Genomic DNA, 8,181 nt, shown 5'->3' with positions numbered 1-8,181 from the left:
TATATATAAATATATTTGTTTCAATTTATCGATAAATAAAAATTTAAACCATAGATTTTCTAAAATATTAGTCAACTGTGCTCTGGACACAAAAGCAACTTTTTCAGGCCATATATTTTTCTTTCGTTTAACTATCGATAAATCTATCTAAATTTTATACCCTCTTTTCAAAATCAATTATGTATTAAAGATTGATGAGTTGGATCCAAATTTTTGTGTTTTGAGCCAAAAAGCCCTCTAGATCTAAGATATCTGTAGGGAGCATAGAAGTTAATTTTCTCTAATAAGTATGGGCAATCAATGAAATTACCAATCATCTTACATATTAATAAATCATCCTGATAATCACGAAAGCTTTTCTAGCAATAACAGAATGGTATGATCTCTATAATTCATTAGTTTACTTTGAAAAGTGTAGACGATTTTAAGAATTTATTTGATCAGAAAGCGAAACTAGAATTGGGCAAAGTGAGCAGCTCAGCTCAATTTCGTACCTGATGTTTAAGAGTACCATCAATATCAATAAGACTGAATTCCATCTTGGGATACACAGGTGTAATTCTTTACAAAATCTACTTGTAGAACGGCAATGTTGCATCCAGGGCTCATACTATCGCTGCGGTCATTATTGTAAGACTGTGTTTGTTTGCGTTTTACGTAACTAAGCTGGAGTTATTCTCAAAATACATCCACAAAGCACCGGCATAGTCTGCAACTAGTAGTCCTTGACTAAAAACTTTTTCCCGTATGTTTCGAAGAGTTATATCTTTAGCAGATAGTCCGTTTTCTTCAGCCCATGTTGTCCAAGGATTGAAACAATTAAATGCTGTATCTGGTTTTATTTTAGCAATTCTAGTGGCCGATGATTCCAATAATTTTATTTAATTTAAATTTTTAATTCCAATTTCTACAAGGCTTTCTACTTCTTGTACTTCTTTACATTTTTTTTTCATCTGTCATAATTTGCTTTGTTTCTTCAGCCCCTTCAAACCAAGAATTCAAATAAACCTTGCAAGGATTCGGCATAGGCAGATTATCTTCAAGGTCTCATTCTTCTGTTTCTTGTAATAAAGCATTTATTGTAGGCCATACCTTTTTCCACGCTGATTAGATTAAGTCAGGTGAAACAGAGCTCCACGCGTGGACAAGGGAGAATACATCCTTCAAGTTCAATTCTTTGAGACTGCTTTTGTCAGCACCTTGAGAAATAATATGAAGGACCAATTTATTTTTATACAAGGACTGGATAACATTTTGATCCATTTGCTGCAGTAAAGGTATGCAGTTTGGTGGTAGGATATTCCCATAACTTGATCTAAGTTCTTGTTTATTTTGGTGGCCTGGAACATTGTCAAGTATAAATAAAGTTTTTTCGGGCAAGTTGCTCTTTTCTTAAACCTCTTCACTTCAGGAGTAAAGTCTTTATGGAACCATTCACCAAATACTTCTCTCGTGACTCAACTTTTAAATTGGTTTACTAACAAATCTAATTTGTGTGTTTAAGTAGCTTTTGAGCATGGAGCTTATGAGCACTTTACGTCTTGGTGCGCTCGGAGGATGCGAATGTTTTATTGGGCAACAGTCTACAGAACAACTCACTCTCGTCTAGATATTGTAGATTTGGTTCGGAAGAAGACCTAGTTACTCCACTTTGTCTTTAAAATGATAGATACATGGTTGCATTGTGTATTCATATAAATTATGAAATAATCCTTGTTCTTTTTCTTCCAAAATATAATTTTCACGTAAAGCTAATTCGGTGACAATTAGAAATTGTATTACTTCAATGACAGACTTCACGTAATACCCATATTTTTTTTAATGCTTTTTTATTTATTAACGTTTCAACACTGCTAGATGGAGATATTCTTTGTAATTTTTCCTGCTATATCGACATAGCTTGAATATGAGAAATTGATCATTCATATTTTGGAAAATCAGTTTTACAATCAGCGGCATTTTTTCAGTTTCTAAATCCTGTGGAAGTGTACGAAGTCTGTTTGCTTCCATGAGGTAAAAATTGCTGGCATGGATAGCAAAAACCAGCATTTTTCTCGACAGAATACTGCAACCATTTGTAAAGCTTGAACCAATCGGAAACAAGGCCCTGTTAACAACTTGGATTATTAATTCTCCGAATTCAAATTCAATATCAGAAGGAATACCACAGCTAACATTACCAACATGTGTTGACCAACCTGTTGCCATGAAACTAGGAGAAGCGATTGTATTTTGTTCTTCCACCTGTTTGAGCAGTGAGGTTCTTCGTGGTTAATTTGCTCTTCAACTTTTTCCAAAGAAAGCCCATATATCCATCGCGAAATCAATGAATCTTGAATTTATAGCAATAAAAATAACAATTGTACTGATTTTTGACTAAAACACTTTACCGTACACTTCACTTAACCAAACTACAAACAATCATAATCAATCTCTAGTTTATGTTTATTTTAGTTTAAAAGGGGATTCCACATACCATAGATCAAAGATATTATAATTAAATAGACCCATCACTTCATGTGATGGCACTTCAAATGCCGTCTATATACAGAACAAAGAATTATAATATGAAATGAATGTCATCAACTGTGGTATGTTCGGAAAAGTTTAGATACCTATCGCTACAATTTTTTTTATCTCAAATTGCACAAACAATTTAATTATAATAATTAATCTTAGTTTTTGGTATTTTTAAGGTAGGGCATTGTGATTTCAAGGTAGGTTAGGTTATACAATGTTATACAATGCCCCCCCCCCCCAACTATGGCTGAGACCGGAAGGCGTACTAAACGAATGCATAATGTATTTGTTAATACACATTTAAGCGACCAGCAGATAAAAAACATTTAAATCAAAATATGTATTTGTTTAATGTATGTACGTACATAATGTACGCATCCATATAATCTATTGTAACATCTAGTGCAAAAAGTCTAATTTTTTATTGTTTTTGGTTTTTATTTCTATAGTAAGAAGTACGAACTGCGTTATGCATCGAGAGATAATGTTTTCCATGGTGTCATCTTCAAGATTAGAATGCACAAACACATTTAGCACTTCTGCAGCTTTTAGAGCTTCAGATACGATTGGAGTGGTACAATTTTCTTCCAGGCCATCGTCATTATTACCGTCGCTATCTTGACTGTTGACGATAACATTTTGCAGAATATTTTCTTCTGTCGGCTCCTCACACGTTGCGAGATCGTCATCAATAGCAGAATATTGTTCGAGTTCTTTATTTCCTATGGGCAGTCCTTTATTCAGAGCTCTCGTCCAGACAGACAGCGGCAAATTATCATCATCATCATCGTTGTCGGCAACAATAACAATGAGACTGTCTCGGACAAATCCAGCGTGTTTATAACAGTTGAAAATTGTCACTGACGTAAGCTTGTTTCAAGCGTCGTAAATCATTAGAATGGCATCCAGTATTGTTATCTTTGGATGTTTGACACTGTTGGAATCTTTATTTGCATCAAGACTGGCGACAATTTTTAGAACGAGGTTTTTACGAAAGTTTGATTTTAACGCTCGAATTATTCCTTGGTCCGTAGGTGATGGTCCTGATGTTGTATTAGGAGGCAGGAAAATGAGAGTTATTCTTCTCAAGTCGCTGATTGAGGGATGAACTGGACAATTGTCAACCGAAAGCAGGATCTTTTTCTTCTTTTTAGTCAGTTCACGGTCCCAGTTGCGTACCCATTAGATAAAAATATCAGATGACATTCAGGCATTGCGATTGCGCACATAATCTACCAGCAGAAATTGAACATTTTTGAAACATCTTGGGTTCTTTGACTTGCCGATAATTAACAACTTCTTTTGTATTGTGCCATGTCATGTTAGCTGCAACCATCACAGTTATTGTGTCTTTCGAAAGTTTTCCTACTGAGCATTTTTCACCTCTAAATTTTAATGTTTTTTTCTGGCGTTAGTTTAAAGAATAATCCAGTTTCGTCTGCATTAAATAATTATATTGTCGTCACTAAATTTTGCTCGCAAATTAGGCCAAACTTTTGTTGGCCCTTTTAAATTTGCGGTAGGGAATATAATGGTTAGGGCTATTATGTAATTGTGGTAGTGTATAAACTATTACACCAGCCAAACAAACATTTATTATACGTAAGCAAATAAAATATAAATGAGACTTTTATTTGAACAAAAAAAAAAGAAAAAATGACAGGTTATTTTGCTATGTAATTTCCTGACTTAGAGACACATTTTTCCCAGCGTATCGGTAATTTTAATATACCTCGGTCGTGTCTCCAGACAATTGCGCACGTAGGCCTCAATCTCCCCATCTTTGTTGAATCATGGTCCTCCTAGAACTTTCTTCAGAGGACCAAGCAAGTGAAAGTTGCAGGGCGACAGATCTGGGCTATAGGGAGGATGTTCAAGTGTCTCCCAGCCCAATCGCTCCAATTTTTCTCTGGTCAGGGTTGCTGTACGGGGACGAGCATTGTCATGAAGAAGTTACACTTTTCTTATCAATTGGCCACGTCGTTTTTGACGATATGTCAGTTTAACTTCATTTAGAATATCGCTGTAATAGGCCGCATTAATTGCCTTTTGACTATGCAAAAAATGAGATACAGCAAACCATGCCGATAAAAAAAACCGTAGCCGGCAGCCGTGACTTGGGTTTCACTAGCCCAGGTTCCCCTTGCAGTCTCCACTCCTTGCTCGCTTGTTTCAACTTTGGGTTATAGTGGTGCACCCACGTTTTATCGCAGTTAACTATGCGAGTAAGAAGAGAGTCTTTCTCTTCCTGAAGTTTCGGTAGGAGAGGCTCACACCTGTACACGATACAATTTCTTCTCAAACGTCAAAAGGCTAGGAACCCACCTAGAACACACCTTATGAAAACCTAGCTCCTTTGTTATTATTATGGAAAATGTTCTCCCACAACCTACACCAACTGTAGATGCAATTTCATTAATGGTCATACGCCTGTTACCTTCAAGAAGTTGTTTCACTTGGTCGATATTGTTAGTGACGCTCGTGCAGAGTCGGCGATTATGGCTCTCATTTTCAACGTTCTCACGGGCTTTCATGAATTGTTTACGCCATGCGAAAACTCTAGTTCGTGAAAGTGTCTATAATAACTTTTTTATTTTTTTTTACATTTTATTGCCTTTTAAAATCCTCATTTATAAATTTTAATGCGAAAAAGATGCGCACTCTCACAAAAAATGACAAAAAATAATAAGTACTAAAATGTGGACATGCAAGGTGGTACGGAATTGTTGATAATTTTTCTTTTAAAAATTTTCCAATATGATCACTAACAGAAATGGAAGAAAACTCCTTACAAAACAACGTTTCCAACTGCTTGATAAATTCCACAAATTGTTTTATTAACTTACCAAGATTGGAATTACTAGCATCATCGAAAACCCTAAAATTTGTATATACATTACTTGTAGTTAAATTGTCTTCCAATAATGTTGTCACGCATAAATGTCATGTACGTAGATCACGTCATAAGTCTTGTCGTATGAAAAAAGTATTTATTGTTTCTCGAAATACTTTCCACCACACTCGATACACTTTCCCATACGCAAGAACCAGTCATCAAACCAATGCTCCCAATTTTCTTTTTCAATGGAATCACATATTGTTTCCCAGGCTTCGATTAACTCTTCCTCCGAAGCAAACTTACGTCCTTTTAGTTGTGATTTTGCAAATGGAAAAAAACCAAAGTCGCATGGTGCCAAGTCAGGACTGTAAGGTGGATGGTTCAATATTGGATTCCAGTTTCTTGAAGAGTCTGTTGAGTTAGCTCAGCATGATGCGCTGGAGCGTTGTCGATATGAAGGTACCATGAGCGCAAAGACTTTGGTCTGAGATTTTTCAACGCTGTAAATAACTGTGGCAAACAAACTTCAGTATACCAACGAGCTGTGACTGTCTTTTGCTTATATAGCACAACATTGGCTACTAAACCCGTTTTACGAAAAAAAGACACCATCATTGTTTTTCCGACCGAACGTGATTTTTTCACTTTTTTGCACCAAATTACGCGTGCCTCCCTTTGAGTGTCGGTCAGCTCGTGGGGTATCCACAGGGTACAAAGTTTTCTAACTTTTAAATGGTTCGATATAATTCTTCCAATACTTCTTTCGGAGATCTTTAGGGTTTCAGCTAATTGTTTATAAGTGATTCGTCTGTCTTTGGTTATAGCTTTTCTAACAAGTTCAATGTTTTTTTCTGTCAAGATTTCTGTCGGCCGGCCTGAACGAGGATCGTCTTCTCAATAATAAATTCAGTTTGTAATAGTCCAGATCTTTTAAGTCAAAAAAATGTGTTTTAGGGGATTCTGCACTTACAACTACCTTAAACTTAGAACTATGTTAGCATCTTGGATCCTAAGCAACTTAACTTAACCCAAATAGATAAACTTTGTACTATATGTTGATTTTAATTCGAATTTATTATAAAATGTTTCTAAATCTATAATTTTTTTTTTATCTGTCGGTTTTCTTCTTTTTATCTGTCTAGATTCTATCTTATATTCCTGAATTCCCACCACTTTGTAGGGTTGACCAAACGTGTTCTTGTAGAGGGGGTTTGGACAGTTTTTGAATTTGACTGTTCTGAAAATAATAAAGCTTGAGGCAAGGGCACTGTCAGCTGCAATAAAGGTAATAGAAATAGATGTCGGAAAAGTGTGGATAAAAGAACAGAGAGAAGTTTTATAGAAGGTTATTGTTAATTGAAACAAATATAGTCTGTGGTTATTAAAATTGGATGGAAGGAATATTTTTTAAAGGAGGCTGTAAAAGTGAGTTTTTTATAGACTAATGGAAGAGAGAACGATTGTCGGCATTTCCTAGAAGTAGGTACAATGAAAAGATATATATAAATTACTAAATGGGTTTATACCAACTACTTACATCTATGTTACTTAAAATAAACGCTCGCCTAAATGAAATTGGCGTCGGATTAAATGCATTTCCACTTTGTTGGCGGATGGACCCAATGAAATTCTCAAGAGAATCTTGATGGAATCGTCTTGAGCATAAAAACGATATCTTCTATTTTAATACATCCCACAGAGACTCAATACCACGGATTGTAATTTGTCATCCCTTTATAAATTTCATCATATTTATAACATTCCTTTCGTTATGTAAACCGTCATGTTCTTGAAAAAATGTAACATGTCATGGAGGAAGGTCATCTGATGTTCAGCACCTGCGAGGGGTTTATTCATCGTTTTCTGCGCTTTAAAAGTGTATGACTTCAAAACGTCGAAGAGTTTATCTATTTTGAAAATAACATCTAAATCGTCAATTCAGTTGCAACCATTCACATCATTAAAATAATTGAAACAAAATAACTCTTTAAACGCTTGACTAAATTGAATTGGCGTCAGATTAAAGGCATTTCCACTTTGTTGGCGGATGTACCCAAAGAAATTCTCAAGAGAATCTTGATTGAATCGTCTTGTGCATAAAAACGATTTCTTCCATTTTAATACATCCCACAGATAATCAATGCTGCGGATAGTAATTTGCCTTCTCTGTACAAATTTCATCATATTTATAACATTCCTTTCGTTTTTGTAAACCGTCATGTTCTTGAAAAAATGTAACATGTCATGGAGGAAGGTCATCTGATGTTCAGCACCTGCGAGGGGTTTATTCATCGTTTTCTGCGCTTTAAAAGTGTATGACTTCAAAACGTCGAAGAGTTTATCTATTTTGAAAATAACATCTAAATCGTCAATTCAGTTGCAACCATTCACATCATTAAAATAATTGAAACAAAATAACTCTTTAAACGCTTGACTAAATTGAATTGGCGTCAGATTAAAGGCATTTCCACTTTGTTGGCGGATGTACCCAAAGAAATTCTCAAGAGAATCTTGATTGAATCGTCTTGTGCATAAAAACGATTTCTTCCATTTTAATACATCCCACAGATAATCAATGCTGCGGATAGTAATTTGCCTTCTCTGTACAAATTTCATCATATTTATAACATTCCTTTCGTTTTTGTAAACCGTCATGTTCTTGAAAAAATGTAACATGTCATGGAGGAAGGTCATCTGATGTTCAGCACCTGCGAGGGGTTTATTCATCGTTTTCTGCGCTTTAAAAGTGTATGACTTCAAAACGTCGAAGAGTTTATCTATTTTGAAAATAACATCTAAATCGTCAATTCAGTTGCAACCAT

At 35.2% G+C, this 8,181-nt stretch overlaps 1 long non-coding RNA gene across 2 annotated transcripts in view; it reads left to right on the top strand.

Moving 5' to 3' along the window:
- LOC108741882 overlaps nt 1-2,947 on the top strand; it is a 13,766-nt gene extending 10,819 nt beyond the window's left edge. The window contains exons 3-4 of one of the 2 annotated variants that reach the window (XR_001938570.1): nt 2,455-2,591; nt 2,697-2,947. This is a non-coding gene — a long non-coding RNA (uncharacterized LOC108741882). The remainder of the gene's footprint in view (nt 1-2,454; nt 2,592-2,696) is intronic. The other variant, XR_001938569.1, reaches the window with a different exon arrangement.
- Nucleotides 2,948-8,181: the final 5,234 nt, after the last annotated feature.

The sequence above is a fragment of the Agrilus planipennis genome, unplaced genomic scaffold (assembly GCF_000699045.2).
Source record: "Agrilus planipennis isolate EAB-ADULT unplaced genomic scaffold, Apla_2.0 scaffold342, whole genome shotgun sequence".
Classification (NCBI taxonomy): domain Eukaryota; kingdom Metazoa; phylum Arthropoda; class Insecta; order Coleoptera; family Buprestidae; genus Agrilus; species Agrilus planipennis.
This window is presented reverse-complemented; position numbering and strand designations above follow the sequence as displayed.